Genomic DNA, 19,923 nt, shown 5'->3' on the forward strand with positions numbered 1-19,923 from the left:
TAAATTGTATGAAGAAGTATCTTCTCTTTTTTCAACGTGTATAGAAGTTGGTAGAAAATTGTTGGTGAATTTTATACTTGACTAAAAAGTACGTTCGATGTCGAAATATTAGATAGTTAATTGAATGAATAAAATGCGCTTTGCGAATGAACTAGAAAACTGCTACCTCTTGAAATGCCTAAACATGTCCAATACGTGTATTATTAAAATAAATATTAAGGTATTTTGACCCTTTTTCTGCCTCCCCCTTTATTGACACCTTTTTTTTAAATTATACCAAAAACTTGAGTCAGAATTTGTCACTAATGTTATCTATGCCATAGACCAGGTATGGGCAACCACAAACTTTAGCGTGCAGAATGTTCTCGGGTCGTAATATCAACGGATTCAATGTTTACCGCCTCACTATTACTCTTTGAGTATAATGTAATGTTTTTTAAATTTTTTTTTCAACATGTCAAGCGGGCCGGATCATATCTTACAGCAGGCCTGATGTTGCCAATATAGCATAAGATTATGCCCATAGAGAATAGATTCTTATCAAATTTCTTACTTGGATACCTTTAGTACTTGAAAATAACCGAAATCTAACACAATGGAATCAATATTTTTCTAATCTATTTAAATTTTAGAAACTGCATTGTAATAAGAAACACTAAAGTAATCCATTTATGATTTAAAATCGGACGGTAAAAATATTTTGTAATTTAAAGACTGGTTTTATACAAGTAACTGATCTCTTTCTTTATTTATGCATAATCGTTTTTCTGTTGGGTCGTTAAATTTTAAAATATAAGTAGGTGTTTTCTAGAATAGTTTAACGAAGTAATTAAACTACAGGATTATAAAGAATAGTCGAAATGATGCATTTTGAAGATTGAATTCCCACCTTGGGTCAGTAAATTTATTTATGTATTTGGACTTTTTGTTTTCAGCCTCTGACGCCGATATTTTAAAAACTCGTTTGAAAATCCAATCATTTTAATTTCGACCGTTCCAAAACATCCCTTAATAAACGCGTAAGCACTCTCCGGTCACCCGTTCTCGCTCACTTATTTGCTTTCTACTATCGATTCCTTAAAAGTCTTATACTGCATGGGGTGTAAAATAAAACACGAAATCAAGTAATAATTTTATTTTTAAAACCATACTGTATAAATCATTGCTTTAAAAATACTTTTCTGTTAAAATTAATTTTTAATAGTGACATGATATTATTCTTGAGGTTCATATTCTACGTTATGCAAATGACAATTACTGTAATTTTCTTAATATTCATAGATATACTTGGAACCAGAATTATTAGCAATGAAGTTCTAATTCATACTAAGGGCCTGTACCACCACTGGGAGACACAGGCTCAGATAGCTTAAAAATGACGTCACTGTCATAATTTCTAAAACTTAAGCGATATCCTTATTGTTTATTGCACCTTGTCAGTCCATTTTTGTAAGCGTCGAAACTCCGCGTTTACTGTGTAATGAGCGATTTACATTTATTCTTGTGGTAACAATTAAAAATACAGTTAATTTCTTTATAAAGAGTATACATACTAATATAATATTATAGAGAGGAAAGATTTGTATTTTGGATTTTTGTATGTATTGAAATAACTTAAAAGCTACTGGGCTGATTTTAAGAATTCTTTCACCATTATAAATCTACGTATCAGTGAGTAACATAGGCTATATTTTTAAAATTTACGCGGGCTAAGTCGCGGGAACAACTAGTATACAATATATTCAGATCTCGCGACCCTAGAATGCAAAGGTATTTTGATGTGCTGGTAAATATTGAACCAACCTTTTTAAAAGGACAGATTACATTATGTTGACAAAATGTGTAACACTAGAAAGAATCTAAAAAGATATTATCCAACAATAACATAAGTAACGTTGAATATAAATTAATACAAAAAAAACTCAAATGTAGAAAAAGTCCTAATAAAAAAATATTTTCTTATTATTGCTATGAGACCAATAGTTTTTTTTTTTGTAGAAAACTCTTCATTCTTGTTCATAAAAAGATCGACTTAGTAAAAAGAATCATATGCAATTGTTTTTGTTTATATAATTCCTTGCTGAATACATTAGTGATATAAAATAATTAGAAATTTACATTGAAACTGCTTACTGCCCCACTCAGTTGTTACTGTTCAATTAGGGGCTCCCTTAAAGTCTGTGTGTAAAGGGCTGCACCATAAATAATTTTACCAATCTAAATATTCAGACTATAGACCCGATAAACGCAACGGTGCAAGAATCCCGTATAACTGTATGAAAAACACAAATATATTTTTGTAATAAATAAGAGAGCATTTTTAGTTGTAGTTACATTGTACAGATTGTAATTTTGAACATAATGGACATCATTCTTTAAGTGTGGTTAAGTACCTATTTATAATTAGTAAAAAAATAAACGATTAATTATTGTTTTGAGTTTTTCTTAAGTGTTTTTCCCATACGAATGTTTTGTTAAATTTCAGTTGAAACGACGTTCTCTCCGTCTTTTAAAGATCTAGAAAAGGGATGCATGCTTGTATAAATACAAGTGCTTAGACAGTGAAAACTCATTCCAGTATAATTTAAGCTATCATTTTTCGTATCCCTTTTGAGGTTTATACAAATATTATTTAAAAAGTCCATGTAAATCTAAGAAAATATTTCAGATATGGAGTGCAATTATCAGTCTAAATGACTCAGTATTAAGATACAAAATGCAATGTGTTATAAAAAAGGTAACTTATAATTAATGCCCGTGGACACGTGCACAGCTGATGCGTTGGCGAGCTGCCCGCGAATGCACCTGAAAATGTTTTAAAATTTATTTCAGTCTCAATGACAAATAACGCAACGGCACAATGAATTAAATAATGCTATTTTCACACATATCACTATTTTCGCAACATCGCTTGATATAAAGATAATAAACACATGCTAACAACGTTTTATATTTACAGATTTTCAAACTTTTGTAAGAGAAAATTTCTTTCATTTTTTGTATTGCCAAATGCTATTATGACCGACCATATTTTTGTTAAAAGATAAAAACCCTTTTAAGTACTAAAACATAACCAAAAATAATAATAAAAATGCCTTTAGTGCATATTTAAGGTAAATAAAGACGTGAAAACATCCCAAAGTTACCGAAGATTTGGCGTTGTGAAAGACAATGGTCGTAAAACGGTGTCGTTTTATTTCAAGAGTTTCTCTTATTTCGATGCAATTGTTAAGTTTTTTCTTTATTGTTTTTTAACTGCAATCAACGATTGGATTGTTTTTATTGTTTACCTAAACAAACAGTTTAAAAATATAAAATTGACCGAATAAAGGTTATTTATATATTTCCCAAAAAGATTATTTAAAATTCCAACATCTAAGTCCCCAAAGAGTCCTGAAACAAATACAAATAATAAAATTACATATTTTAACTTTACACCTAAAAAACACGCTTCATAAACATCTTTAATAATCAGAGTTGCTTGATTTCCCCGCATGCAGTAATGGAGCCACTGTCGCTGTGTTTCACGACGTTTAGTTACCGAAGACTGAGGGTGAACGCAGAAGCAGTGCCGTTAGTGGCTGTTCTCCCAGTACAAACAACCAGCTAACCACACTGCCAACGCGTTCTACCCTACACTGTTATTTCCACTGCTACTTCATCTTGTATTCTTCAATCTTCAATGAGTATTCGCTAGATTAAAAAAGTTGACACGATCAGATATGCATGTATGTTAAGTGAGGTTCGGATATAAAATTAAATATTTTAATTCTTCGTAATTATCTTAAATATGTTAATCAACAACATTTGTTCCTTTAAATAAAGCAAAAAGAATTCTGTGGGATATGGATAATAGCTATTTAAGAAACAATTTATAAATTTTAGGGTTTGATACGGTCGCTGGTTTCTATGGTCATCTTGTCTGCATACAGCAAAGAGGAATCTTGACACAAAACGATGCGTATCACTTCGGGTTACAGCATTAGGATCTGTAACAAATATTTCAATTTAATATCTAAATCTTAATAAAATTTAAACAAACCATAATTCTAAACCCAAATAAAATAGAAAAAAATGAAATAATCAGAAACATTTATTCTCTGTATTTCTGAAGACTAAAAAGATATTGTGATTTCGAAAATACTAATAAAATGTTAGCGTATAAATTCTTTCTTTCTTTAACACTGGAACATTTTACGCAATGTAGAAATCAACATGCCAAACTTTTACCCCTCTGGCTCACAATGTTTACGTGAATCTATGATTACGCTCTATTTACAATCATTGTAAACCGGTATATACAGTCTGATGATGAACAGTAATTTATCTACAAGCGACTTGATTATCAATTTTAATTGTCTTCAAGGACTTTCATAGTCATGCGTATCTAAATTAAAACCATCGCTTATAGTTTTAAAAACATTGAACTAAAGTCCGCTTCAACTTCAGTTTTAACTGTACAATCGGACTGCAAAGTTAACCCTTAAATACGCATTATTGTTTAAATACATTTAACAGAAATATAAATGTGGATGCTCGATTTTTATTATTATAATAACGATATTGCATCAAATATGATTACTTCGAAACGTTTGAAAAAATCTTGCTTAAGGGTTAAGAACGCCCACGGTAATTCTTAAAAGCTGTAGCTGGCTTTGTGATGATTCTGTTATTGGGTCGACAGCGAGATATATTTTTATTTAATGCATTTAATTATTTAAAAAAATGCAGTTCGCTAAATCAGTGATTACGAGGTAATCCGATATTGGATACTCCAAGCACACGAGCTCTGGCAGATGAGCTATAACTTAAAAAAAACTCACTCAGAAAGTTTTCCTGTAAAAGTAATAGAGTATTTGTATTATTTTATTTGGTTATTTTATAAACGTAATGACATTGGTGGATATCATTTATTTCTACTATCTTAATTTCAGAAGTAAAAAATGCATTCACTCTAATTAAAAGAAACTTATTTTGATCAACAATGTTAATTAAATAACTAGGAAAGCATTCAAATAGCAGTTGTACTCGTGTATGTAGGCAACGCATTTGACATTTAACCCCGCGTCGAGTCTGTTTCCAACACATCTATGATAGTTTACATTTGCTATATCATTGAAGTGTATACAGCTATTTGTTATCCGTTTTATTTTAATGTAGCAGAAAATAAAGTGAATAGAAAATTCATTAATTTTCTTATTGTACTGATCTTGGTTTTGTGTAGGTTTAAAAACTTAAGAACGAGTAATAGTTTAAAAATTCATCAAATGTTTTATCTTCTCTTCTTTCCCTTTCCTTCTGTAATATCACAGGGGAAGGGTAATTTGTCTTTTTCTTTTACTAGACATACATGGTAGCACAAGCCACATGTAGTTGTTACCAATTTACATTAAGTAAATGAAAGTCATACGCAGTGAGAGTCAAAATGGCGGGTGTACCATAGCGAATTAAGTTATATCACTTACTAAAAAAATGTAAAATGTACTATTTAGTACCTCGCTCAAAAAACGTACCTTCTCTAGAACGAAATTAAGTTACAACCACCATATTGACGTCAATAGTACATTTTAGGTACTTTATTTAGTAAGTGGTATAATTTAATTCGCTATGGTACACCCGCCATTTTGACTCTCACCATACGCACGTATGTTGCAACATTGTTGCTATTTGCATTTAAACCGACAGAACGTTAATCATTTTCGATTAGAGGTTAGAAATATATCCGTATACCGTACATAGCGTGTCGATGACTATATACTTTTATATGCATGATGTATCGCTTACACGTGGCAAACAATATGCGTAAACCTTTTAGTAGCTTGATTGAGGTTGTTGATCGTATACATAATTGTTAATTAGTTACTTTAGGAGGTAATGATTTCTTTTATTACGACTATAGAAGTAAATACAGAACGATTGCAAATGTAATTTTAACTATGTCATCTAAACTTTATCGCTCCTAAAGTACGAGACTCTGCTAAGATACATACACTATTAGGTATGGACGGGGCCTAAGTTATGCGGGGCCACACCCCTATACGTGCTTTTCTTCACCCGCAGGTACTCCATAGCAATGCATGACCATTCTCATTTGGAGTATGTAGTCTATATTCATTGTTATATTCTGTTCTTCATATTGAAATAATTACCATATCATGGTTTAAAAGACCTATTATTTTATATGTGTTCAATGAAAAGTCAAATAACAATGTTTTTTATGTTGTAATAGAGTTAATTATCCTTGTAAATATCGGTGTCTTTGTATTTTAGTATGGATTACAAAGTACAAGGGTTTAACCAATAACATGAATCATACCGTGCCATCTACTATTGCCATTTGCTGATATTAATTGACCCTTCCACTTTGTTAAATAAACACAAATGTTTATGGGAATTCCCGTGTTAAAGCTACGTTAAATGCTGAAGTATAAGTTAAGAATGATAAAATATTACTTGATTAGGTGTTCTTTTTTTTTCATTTCTTTAATTTCAAGATATCATATTTCAAGAAAATTCAAGATAAAATCTAATAACTGGGTATCCCTTATTTTTTTAATGATTTAAAATGCTGATGTTTTTGAAGGAATTATTTTGTTTTTAATTGGTTAAGTTTGTTTCTTATTACTTACTGACTGTTGCTTGATTTCAATCTCTGAAATCGTAATGTCTTAACAAACTAAACTTACAAAATTTAAATAAATATTTTAATACATGGTAGATACGTATAGAAACTCGTTTCGTACGAGTGTTGGGTAATATTGAGTATCTAAATGTGATTATGGCGAGTATACCCAACCGTTAACCAGTGGCCCAGAGTTCGAATAGTTTTCAATATATTGGTTGTATTCTAGACAAATTGCAAACAGTCTGAATGGTCAATTTACTAGTAACATACGTGGCTGCATTCATTGTTGTTCGTATTATTGTATAGTATCTATTGTTGCGTTGTAGTAAAATTGTGGGCTTCCACTGCTTAAAATCCTATAAAAATTACTTATCTCTGTTTTTATCGAAACTATTGAGAGGGACAACAGTATATTTTTTTAGATGTTTTGTGTCAGTGAAAACTCACGACATATTATTAGGAACACGTGTACTTTACGTGAATTTATTTGCATATCAATGGAGTGTGAAATTAATTTGTAAGTTACGAGCTTGAAAATGAATACGTTACTTTCACTTTATGTACTAGAAATAACTTTTGTATGTAATATTTATATTACATTTTTAAATATTTCATACTGATGAAATAATAAAACCAAATTAGAATTACTATACCTCCTACGTTTTTTTTTTATCTTTTTTATATGTTAATTTTCTATTATTATCTAAACGTATATTAAAAAGAAGATTTGTATTTTGTGATTTTATCTTTGAGTAACATAGGCTATTTTTATTTTTTTTTTAAATTTTACGCGGATGAAGTCGCTTGCAATACTTAGTAATACTATAAAGTACACGTTAATTGATTTACAAAAAGGTCGAAATCACGCTGAATGAATATATAATACAAGTTGAGGCCAACAAATGTAAATTGAAGTAGTGCCCATTTCAAATCGTAAGGAATTTAGTCATATTTGTTGGGTAAATAAAAGGTCTATCATAGTCACTTTATTTATTTCTAATTATTACTTCTATGATTAGTAGTAAGTTTGTATAGATCCAAATATGTAGAGCTATTGGTTGGCAGTGGTTGGCACGAGGGGCCAATGAGTACTCGTGCTTTCTGTGTGCCAAATCAAATGCCGTGTAATTACTTATTTTTGGAACTGACTATAATACTATTACTTAAGGCCAGATAAGCCGTTTATAATTTTTTTTAGTTCTGAGAACTGAACATCTGAGAGCGAAATCAACTGTTTAAATAAAGAGCGTTCTGTGACTTCCACTTTGTATAAGCTTACTTCTAAAATATTCTTATGTATTTTTATGGATAAATGAAAGCTATAAAATAAATAAAACAACATAAACAAAAATAAAAACCAATTTTATTTGAATATAAAAAAAATACAAGCTTAAACTAAGGTAAAAAAATGACGTGTAAGATTTAGCACGCAAGTGCAGTCTTAAATTATTACATTGTAAAGTATATTGAAATAAGATTACACGCAAGGCCTCCAAGGCTTCGCTAAGGCTTCCTAAAGACTGGAAGCATTGTACTTGACATACTGCTTCCATAATATTCTGTGATTTTTTTAATTTAATGAGCCCTTTATACTAACTTTTAACAATGCAAAAATAAAAACATGTTATATTGAAACACTTTGCTGCTATTAGATGGACCTGTAGTGATGCGACTGCGTATTTTATCGATATAATTTAGATAACAATTCTGCAGTCGTCAGACTCTTATCAGACGCGTGTTAAATACGTCATTGGGTAATCATCGGTTGATGTTTTTGTGATGGAGTCAATAACAACTAAGATTCCTAGAAATGTGTACGTGTAGTCGTCTCAAGGCCGCGCGAGAATAGCGCACATCTATGAATACCGGGTGAAACATTATTTGTTGCGGTTCTAGAGTTCCTCTAATTATACTTCGGCACAATGATTTCCAACGGGCAGCTGAGGTCGAGTGAAACGAGGGCAACATTGTAAAACAACGACCTAATCGATCCTGAGTTCCATTTTATTGGAATAATCCTTTGTTCTACATATCGATGTATCGTATCGACTTAACTTCACACTTGACTTTGGTTGTAAAGTTTTAAATTGATTTAGAATCGAAAGAAAAGTTGCTATAATTCATATTATTTCGTATTATTATTCAATTTAGCTTATAACTTTGATTATCCGCACACTTTTTAATTCAGGTTCTTTGTTGTTTATTAAATTAAATTTTAACAAGTGAGAGTAGTTTATTAGACAATAATGACATCAGCAAAGCATGATCTACAGTAATTAATTAATAAAGGTCACGTCATAGATTAACGTAATGGCCTTAGCGTTGTTAAATACCTTTTCTTGTAGGCGTACTTTATGTAAAGTAATTCAGTGTCTACAAAAAGTCAAGTGATACATAATATCAAGGGCATATACTGGAAAATAACAACTACTAGTGGAAGAACAATTTAAAAATAAAACAAAACATCTACATAAAAAGCTGTAATAAAGTACACATCATATAAAACATTTAAAAAATTCATGCCACAATATATTAATAACAAATACATTTATGAAATAAAAAATCTACTTATATCATAAATACTTCAATAGTAATGCAAATAACAATCCAAATAGAAGAAATAGGACAGGTAAATTATAATTAAATTATAATAAACACAAATATTCGAGCTTTAACATGAAATTTATCGACAATAAAAAAATAGTAAATTTAAAGAAATAACATATTATAAACATAATTAGAAAAATAAATATTGCTAATATAGAGCGGAAAAAGAACTGTTTTAGATGCACTTAGAGTTCATATGGTACGAATGTACCGAATTGCTTGGTACGGGCGTTCCGGAGCGTCGCTACACGTACCGGAGTGTCGTACCAGATAGTGCATTTACAGTATCAATTTTGCAATAACGCAAACTTGTCATATTCTTTGCAAACGCACTCCTGATACGAACTCCGGGACGAAAACAAAACCGTCGATATCGATAGTTCACGATTATGCCGCATCACTAAACCGTCTTTTCACAAACGTCTTTGGCCGTTAACACTAAACTACACTTTAAAAGTTCGCATCTAAAGACACATTTTACAAGATTTAATTAATAATAGGTTTTTAGGTATAATGGTTATTATATACAAAATGATTTTGTATTAGTAAAATGAACCATAAATTTGATCATGTAGTTATTTTATAAAGTGGATAATACGTACTCCTTTACCATAGATGTTTTGAATTTTAATATTTGAGTGTTATAGCGATATTTTTATAATGTGACGATTTTAGATTGTGTTGTAGAGGCCGGTTGTAAGCGAGAGTGTCTCCCACAGTCGAGTTTTTGGAAAGCATTCGTGTGAAGTTAAAATGATTCAAATGAAAGTGTGCGGCGAAAGCGTGACATCTTAATGGATAGCATTAATTTGTTAACGTATACAGAATTATAAAAAAGGTTGTTATTTAAACTAATGAAACTTTTTAGTTAGTTATTCTATTGTACGCCTAATAACTTGAATGGTTTGTTTTGAGTTTTGAGTTTTGTAAGTAGTTAAATATGAAGTCAATACTCGAATAGATTATAAAAGTTTCATATTTACAAAACTCATATGTAAATTAAAAATCCTACCACAAGCAAATAAAATTCCGGGCAATGACTTTTATATTGGTCATCTGTAATTTAATACGAATTATAATCAAATAGTTAGTAATACTTTCAGAACCGATTACGTGTCAAACATTATTAGTAATTCGATATTGTTATGTTGTGCTGCTTTGTCATACTGTTAAACAATCCAAAATACCAGTACCGGAGGTATTTGAACATTAAATAAAATATCATTTTGTAGCAAAATCAGTAAAACAAAATTAGAAACTGCAATGAACGTAAACTACATGTATCCGGAATCGATTTTGAATCGACTTCATAACGATTAATTGTAATTATCGAGTCAGTTGGAATATCGATTTGTGATAGTTATTGAGTATTCGTTAGAGGCTAGTTTTGCTTGGCGTTGGCACGATAGGTGAGCGCAAGTAGGTCATACTCGCGTCCTTGCGCTGTCGAGAGTCTGACATAGGCCTGCATCCACAAACAGCGAGGCGAATAGCTCGCTACTCGCTTGCGATATTTTATACGAACAATGAATTGATGTTTGTAATGCAAAATGCACTTTGGCGTTGCTCGTAGTTTGCGCAAACTTACGCAATTGAAACTCAACTGATAATTTCGACAACTTTTAAATTGAACATAAATGAAGCTAACTAGACAATATTAAAAATAAATTCATAAGTATTACCTAACAATAACGCTGTATGTTCTTTTGTAGTGTAATCACAGTTTTATACTTTCAAAAAACAAAGTACAAAGTAAGAAACGCTAGATTTTACACGATTATGATTTGCAAGTGAAATGATAAATATTAATATAGCAAGCGAGCGAAATATGATAATGCGAAGTTGTGCAGATCGAATAGTGTTCAGTTGCAGTGTGTGGCATGTCGTGTACAGAGTAGCGAGGTATGTAGTTGTTAATGCGGCCGCCTACGCGTGCCCCCGCGCAGTTGCAGTGCTGACGTAACTGCACTGCGGCTATTTCACACTAGCCGCTCGTTTAACATCAGCTATTTCATCCTATTTATACCTCAAACATCTAACCACCTTATTACCCTTACAAACAACTAAAATGTACATTTTAAAGGTAAAGTGAATGTACGTATTATGTCACGGTACCATTGAGTTATGAAAGTGGGCCATATAATTGTTAGCTCTGTGGCAGATAAGCCGTTGTGCAATAGAACACCGGCTGTACGATAAATGTGACTGATTGTCATTCACTACACACTATTAATATGTCCTTGGGCACATGGCATCGTTAAAGGGAACGTACGCTGCACGATTACAACGCTCTATGCAAGTACTCTCTGTACTCTAAGTACTCTGTATCGTGGATGATTTGTACCCACGAGGTATTTGATCGAGTGGCGGTGTGGCGCGAGGAATATAACGCTCCAATGAACACTTTCCCTTTCCTCAAAGCTACGTCACGTCCCACCACCGTTTCGGTTTCAACACGCGTTCGTAATTAAAGACATTTTAATCGACTCGGCTCATTCGATTCGATTTCATTTTCGAGCCGTAATCGATTGTAAAGGAAATGTTAATTAGTACAACGTTTTAACTGCACGTTACGATTATTGACCCAATCTAATGTTGAGAAGAATTGAATCATAATTTTTTAGATAAAACTGATGATTATTTTTTTACAATGAGTTTAAGCGAAGCCTTGAATTGAGTAAGGAAAATATGGTCGTGGATGAGATCATGCATTATTTATACAATGTAGATGCATGCGATGACATTAATGCAGTTATGAAGTACATGCGACAGACGTAACACGTGCACAAATAAGACACTAGTATGAGATTTATAATGTGAGACGGCGGCTTGCGATCCGGGCTAGACGGAGGTCGGACGTAATCTAGTTCAAAGTATTCCCGTGGACGTAGCGCAGGGCTTGCGCAAGCCGCGGCGCTCTAGGAGCGGCACTGTCACGCGCGGGCACTGGCACTGGCACTGGGCACTGGGCACTGCACAGTCGCGGCGGTGGCGGGCGTGCTGGTGCGGCGCGCGCGGCCGACCCACTGCGGCCCGTTCCACTTTTCCTTCCGGCGCGTTGCGAGTTGGCAGCGGCACGGCTTGCATAACCGACGGTTTCGCAAAGCGCTCGTTCGCCGCTGCGAGCTCTGCGCTCGTCGCACGGCGCGGTGCAGCAGCCGGTCGCAAAGCCGCCGCCTCACCTGTCCGACTCGACTCTCTTCCTACGATTTCACGACGTATCACTTTCGCCGGCCCCGCGCTTTTACTCCCCGCGGTGTTACCTCGCAACTCTGAGAGGTACGGTTGTTATCAATCGTTGCGGAGGTTGCACGCGCGGGAGATAAGCACGAAATGCATCGCTCAAGTAGGCCACCGTGCACTCTGCCATGCGGCCAATCGCAGCCGATAACCCGCCTCGCGCCTACGTACCATGTTACTCTGGATAATTGCACGTTTGGGATATTCGTGAGAGTCGTGTGTCGGTTACGATAATGTCGCGGGCCTCGGCCGCCACAAATAGCTGCTCCATTTCGACGGGCGGCCGCGGCGAAGCGAAAACATTACGAGATACGTTGCCTGCTTTATATTCACGCTTATACAGAAAACAATGTATTAATTAATTATTTATATATTTAGAAACGAACGACGAGCTCACGTAAAGTATATCGCGTCGAGCAATAATTAATTACGTTTGTAGCATTTTTTTTAGTAAAAAGTACCAATACATTGTTATAAAGAGTATTTAATGGAATTTCTAATAAATATATCATAAAAATTTTGGAGAGTGATTAAATGAACGTAACATCCCGTAACAAAAGGTTAACGTTTTGTGACGCGTCAATGTGCTTTAAAACTGCCGAAGTGCACAAACTGATATTGGTACAAGTGTCGCGTATAACCGGTGAAGTAATAAAAGTAATATTTCTGTGATGTAGCCGAAGTGCCGGTGGCATGCCGTGGCGCAAGGTCGACTGACTCACGCAAGACTATCCCGAGCTCGGATCACTGACGTCTCTCTTATATGGCACTTCGATTTGTAACTAAACTAGTTAAAATATGAATTGACTGAAATTCTTAAGCTGATGACAACTGCAATAAACTCTATACGTGTTTCATTGAAGCTGACAACGACAAGTGGGAAATACCTTGGGGCGTGGATATACGGATGTAATGTGACTTGTAGTTTAAAAAGTAACCAATTTAGATAACTATCACATGGAGGAGTTACATAATTAGAGAAGGGTGTTAATTAATATTTCTAATTGACGAAATTAATTTAATATTATAGTTTGTAAGTACATCATTAAATATATTATGCATTCAGCTATGCATGTATCCAATTGCATTGATGACATACATTCAAAGGACGATGCCTACTAATCTATCGCAATTTACAATGCAAATTGTTTATGACATATAATTGCATCAGATGTTTAGTTAATTTTAATTAATCTACAAATGAACTTCACTTTAAAATAGCTATAGGTTTCTTTAGAATTTTTTTTTGAAAAAAAAATAATTTAAAATTTCGAAAAAATTATGTGTCGTAATAAAAAAATTACAGATGTAGTTAGTATTAGATTTCTTAACTAATAATTCCTTACAATTTTCCACGGTACATTTATGATCCACGCTGTTTTTCGACTTTTGGAAAATTTTTAAAAGCGCAATCTTAGTAAGAATATTTACGAACTTTCCGTTTTATTAGAGTATCAATCGATCTATCGAAGTCTATTCATCAATATTGTAAACTACATATTTAATATTGAAAAGGCACAGCTGAGCGGCTGCAGTTACGAGGCTGCGCGAGGCCGGGCTGTGAATAGAATGAGAAGTATGCACACGATCTGCTAAAGGTCGCGACCAACTACACCGATAAGTACATGCATCGGTTATGTATTGAATCGAGTAGAAATATCTAATGATAATAGGAAATTGCAGCTTATTTACTCTAAACTAGAACGCGTGATATAAAATAGACATACAGCCTTACAAATAAACGCGGTATAAAGTTAAACTTAGGAGTAAACTGAGTGTAAGCAAAACTTGTACTAATATTTTGTTATTATTTGTTTGCGTTTATTTGTAAGGCAGATAGAATTTGAAAATTTCATTTGAAAAATAAAATTTTTATTTAAAACTGTATGAAATTACAAGAATGTCATGAATAAGTTTTTAAAACTATCAAAAAATTGAAATCCGTTTGAAGATTCAATGTAGTTTATTAGCAAACGAAAGAAAATGAAAACGTTAATAAAAATTAAAACGTTCTCGTTTATATTTGCAGGTAAATTGCTTCGTTACAATTATTAAGCTTATACGCCCGGTCGACTTATTGATTGGTGCTCTGGAGCGCTATTGGGGATATCGGCCACTTCCTGCATGCGCTAGCGTCCCGGGCCGGGCGGCGCGGGGAGGCTGGCAGCTCGCCCAAGGACGCCTAGGCAACCTAGGACGTCGCGGTCAAGGTCGGGTCACATCTAGACTTGCGCAATCGACCTATCAGAAATATGATTAAGCTAACCTTGAAGCTACCTATTGTATGTAATAAAGATTATTTTATTGATATCGGTCATCATTGATGTCAATAACCGTCTTTTTATCGATATCGATGCGATGTTATTTTGGTAATTTTTTATTTTATTATGCACAGATAAGCTAAAAATTATTGTGTACGTTTTACTCATCCATTTACACTATTAAGAAAAAGCATGAGCCAAAATAATATTTTTTAAACCAGCTTTAACGTTATGTCTAACTACAGACAAAATAGTTGCAATCGCATTCGTACTTTCTACGGATTTGCGAAAATTCTACACGTGAAAAAAACATATAAAAAAGCAAAGTAATGAGATCGCGTGTAGTTGCGAGGCGTGTCGTGAATTACAATAGCCGGGGGCGATCACCGCTGTTACGACATTAGAAAGCCACCACGGTCGACGGTCGCACCGGCGAAAGTTAGCATACGTGCGCGCGATGGCCGCGTGAGCCATGCGTGTACCGCTTACCGCCGCAAGATGTCGCTGTATAAGATGAAAGTGATAGCAAAACGCCTATTTAACCCTTGCAGTGGGTATACCTTTCAACAATTCGGATTAACTTTCAACACATATGGTTAATACGATAAACAAATTGTGTTTTTTTCAGGCATGAAAAAATGATATATCTCAATGTTTATAATTTGGGATTATTGTAATTGTCAGTAATGTAATATCATTTTGCTTGTTTACGTTCCTCAGTATTTATGAGATGAAAGTGATGGCCCAACGCCTACGTTTGACCTTTCCTCTCAACCCGGTTATATGGTTTTTAATTTTACTGCCTCTGCCTTTTAATATTGTGAATCAGATAAAATTTACCAAAAGCCGTGTTTATATCTTTTCCGTTGTCGAAATCGGTCTTCGATTCTTGTTTTTTTTTGTTAATTTCTCTTATGATTCAGAAATATTCAACTTTACGATCAGTCCGGTTGCAAAACAGTTTACAAGAAACTTGAGAAATATCCGCTTTATATTATAAGAAATTTAAATGACTATTACAACACTAACTACGAAATAAAAAAAATATAAAGCCCATAAATGTTTAAATATAAAAACAAAAACGAATCAACATTGCAGCAAATTAACTTCATAAATACAACTTACTTGTTTATGCTTTCCGCTTTACTTTTCATTATTATTACTTCGTTTCTATTCCCAGTAATTCCCTATCAGTCGAGTTTACAATTTAAACTTCCAATAAATTACATTGAAACAGCTAAACCTGAAATGCACTCGTGCTGTTCAAAGGTCGCGAGCGAATTGATTTATCTAGCCCTGGCCGGGTCCAGGGGGGTCCTGCGCAATGCTCGGGATTGCATCCTCTCCCCCGCCCTACCCCGCCCGGGACTCGCAACCCCCGCCCCCAGAGAGCTCCCGCCTCCCCGTAACCTTCACCGGTGCATCCCTGGACGATAGCCAGGTATGCACTCAGTAAAGTAATACGTCCTCACCTAAGTACGTCTATATTAATAAAGAGATTACACTGACTTGATAAAATCTTGTGATTTGCTCCGTTTTGTAACGCTCAGTTAATGAAAACATGAATAAAAATAAACTCAATGTGTTATGTTATAACTAGCTTTTTCCATTCAAATATTTTTGTATAGTTAAGCTCATCCACATCACGGATTTCGTACAATGTTAACAGATAGCATTTCTAATCATCATGCATAGAATGTTTGTGTACACGTACTGGATTTGATCCGAGGTCTCCATTTCCGAAGGAGACATATAACCAATCAGTTATCGTGACTCAACTATTACTTTTATACTTTAGACTACAATTTACAACACATTGAATATGTACTTTTCCTGTTAGCAATGATCACGTTTACATGTGATATTATATGTCAATCATTTGAAAATTCAAAGAAATAATAGCTATTTATATTACAATTAAAATGTTCCATATCAAGGTACATGAAAGGGGAGGAAGCGGGAGGCTGCCGCCCACTTGTCGAGCCACCCCGGGCTGCCTGAAGGCGGGGGTGGCCTGTCGTCAGATGACCTTGAAGCGTTATTTGAAGGATGCAGGGAACGCATCCCGGGAAAGCTATATCAATAAAATATGACATTATAATATGTAATGCAGTTTTCCTTTCGACATTCCTATTGATCTTTAAGGTATACACATATACATCACCGGGTTATAAACAAGTGCGTCGCAGAAAACGGTAGACACGTGAAACTAACGTTGACACGTAATTAACGTATACAATTTGCCGCGTACACTGAGTACTGACTACTGGTTCAGCGCTCGATGCCGTCGTCGCCGGAATGTGAGCGGTGAAAGTAGACGCGTCCGCTACCGAGAAAAAGAGTTTTCCACGACGGTTTCACCACGCGAGCAACAGGTGCGGCGCCGGAGGGCGATGAAAAATTTGTTGAAAACGCAATGTACATATAACACAATGTCGACGTGATGGTATCGCATCGATGGCAGAGTGCACGAGGGGGGCGTATTAAAGTGTGTTCGTTGCGGACGTAACGCGAGCGCGCTATCGGAGGCGCGGCGAGCGACTGCGGCGATAGAGTTGCACCGAAATAACTGCTCGGTGCAGCCCGGCCGCTCGATGCAGGCAGAGGCCTTCGCCTCCTCCCTCCCCGCCCCGACCCGCACCACCTCGTGCCTCCCCCCGCGCCCCACCCCAGCAGGTCACGGCTGCAGGTCGCCATGGTGATGTGGAGAGTTCCGCTGGGAGGCTCTATCGATCCAGCTGTTGCTTCTAGGCCCGGGGAGCGAGCGACATTGAACTTGCGATCTTTCTAGTCGTTGGGGTGGAGTCGTTATATAATTTCACATTAAATTTTCACTGAATTATGTTGATGCACTTCATTACTGATCCAATATTTTCAACACATTAAAACAACACAGGTATACTGAAAGTGGAGTGAAAGTCATCCAAAATACAAATTTACGAAAATCCAATTCATATAGAAATTTTATTCCGTGCAGCTGCAGTCGCGGGCAAAAGCTGCTGTGTGAACATTTTAATTTTCCTTTTGTCCAAGATACACGTAGTACACACCAAAACACTGATTTTATAGAAAATCCGCACCAGGAAATCTACGACGTTTAGTCTAGCACGTTACTGGAAGCTGAAGGAGCTATAGTACAGCCGGACGTATTGTCTTTCTGGTTTCCATTGTGAAAACACTTGTTTAAAAACATTATCTCGTACTTTTCATTCTCTTTCATAGAACAGAGACAAGTCTTAATACAAACTAAGGACACCTGCTCATTTCGCGAGCCTTTTGCTTCCATAGCGCGCTAGGACAAGAAGTCATTCGTCTTAACTAGTAATCGTAACGTATGTAGATGAAGTTATCAGCTTTTCTCTGTATCACAAAATGCATTTTATTAATTAAAAAAATCGTTATAGTAAGTACAGGTTGTGGTAAGTGTTTATTACCCTCGGATTTGCTTGCGACTGACAATTTGAGAATATGGTACACATTGTAATTGTAACATTGAAATATGTAACTAAAGCGGCGCAGCAACACTAAGGGGGTCTTGGTTTAAACAAATGGCTACTTTTATACGCCCATTATAACCTCCTTCTAGGTCTTTCGCCACGTGAAATGAGATGGAAAAACATTCAAATAATAATCATATTTCATACTAAAATTATAAAGACGTTTAGATGGATGGTTTGAATTTGTAGACTAAACGGCTGAATTTCCGTGCAATATGGTATTGATGTAGCATAGTGTGGAAGAACATATAGGCTATTTTCGTTTTTAGTTCCAAGCGGAGTCGCGGGCGTAAGGCAGTAGTGAATAATTGTATAATATTGTTAGGTCATATTGGTGTAGAATTTATAGTATCACGTGAGGGCCTTAATCGCTGCCCTTGCCCGCTATATTAATACGTTCACGTAACGTAGGGATGAGCCAGATGCCGCTGGCATCGACATTTGGCGGTGTCCCGCCCGCGTCCGGCCAAAGTTATTCAGACACGGTGGTGCCAAGACATTGTGTCTCCACTTTATATTACCTCAGTTTATATCCAAACGGCTAACATTTGGGCCTACATGTTACTGCCAAATTGTGTATGACGCTTTGTTACTTGGCCATTGTAATTCCCCCCGTACTTTTCATCTGTGTGTAGGTTCGCACTTTACACCGATTGTTTTATTAGATTTGCAATCCGAACCGATTAAATTGTCAGCCAATAAAAAGTCTGTGGGGGCTTTGTTTTATTTTTATTTTGGAAGTATTAATAAATGAAAGTTGGTACTTCATACACGTTCCATTACTTGTCTATAACTTGTACGTGTTTTCTTGACAAGGTTCGAACAAGGTATTTGTTGAATATTAATTGAGCTATTAGAATAATTGATACATGTCACTGTCAACCTTTTAGGTATCATACAAATAAGTATATCTAGCTGATACTATTTTTAACGATACAATATGTTAATCATATTTAATAAAGTATTTAGATAACGTACGAAAATGTTACTAACGTTGTACAATAAAGTAGAAAAACAATATTTGTTACTAGCTGTTGCGCGATTTTATCCAAAAATAAAAAAGTACTATATAATATGCCCGCCTACGTCAGCTACCCTTCAGTGAAAGACCGGTCGAAATCATTCCAGCCGTTTCGGAGATGACCCGGAACAAAAGCCGCTTGCGGTCCGACAAAATAAAAAAAATTAAATGACATTTTCGTAATCACCAATATCTCCCCGAAATCTGGGATTTTTCTTTTTATATTATAAACAGACAGTCCAATTTGATTATATGTAGAGATTTAAAAAAATCGCATAACTGTCAAAGCGGGTTCATTCGGCCACAAGTCAGGACCTGACAAAGATACAAGCACACATATGTACATACAACAACATTCATTAAAAACAAAAAATCTAAATAAAAATTACACTACGGTTTTACCATATTGTAAAACAAATTTTAGCATACTAATTTTTGCCCGGGACTTCGTACAGGCGGAATAAAACTTAACAAGTAGCCTATGTGTTCTTCCAGACTATATTATATCTGTGGCAAATTCCATCGAGATAATTAAGAAACATCCATCCGCACTTTCGCATTTAGATGTGTTAATATTAAGTATCTTTCCAAGTAGTGATCAACCAACAAATAATTTTACTAATTATCATTTGATAATAAAAGTGTAACTTAAAAACCTTTTAGCACCTTGTG

The 19,923-nt window shown here is 34.9% G+C and overlaps 2 long non-coding RNA genes across 3 annotated transcripts in view; one reads left to right on the forward strand and one right to left on the reverse strand.

The window, feature by feature from the left end:
* Positions 1-2,088: 2,088 nt before the first annotated feature.
* The window catches only part of LOC106101109, a 31,476-nt gene continuing 13,641 nt past the window's right edge, over positions 2,089-19,923 (reverse strand). Inside the window, exon 3 of one of the 2 annotated variants that reach the window (XR_001225487.1) lies at positions 2,089-2,805. This is a non-coding gene — a long non-coding RNA (uncharacterized LOC106101109). Of the gene's footprint in view, positions 2,806-3,620; positions 3,990-19,923 lie in introns of those variants that run through there. The other variant, XR_001225486.1, reaches the window with a different exon arrangement.
* On the forward strand, positions 14,338-16,836 carry LOC106101108. The gene is made up of 2 exons (XR_001225485.1): positions 14,338-16,174; positions 16,671-16,836. It is a non-coding gene; the product is annotated as an uncharacterized LOC106101108 (long non-coding RNA).

The sequence above is a fragment of the Papilio polytes genome, unplaced genomic scaffold, assembly GCF_000836215.1.
Source record: "Papilio polytes unplaced genomic scaffold, Ppol_1.0 DF824024.1, whole genome shotgun sequence".
Classification (NCBI taxonomy): domain Eukaryota; kingdom Metazoa; phylum Arthropoda; class Insecta; order Lepidoptera; family Papilionidae; genus Papilio; species Papilio polytes.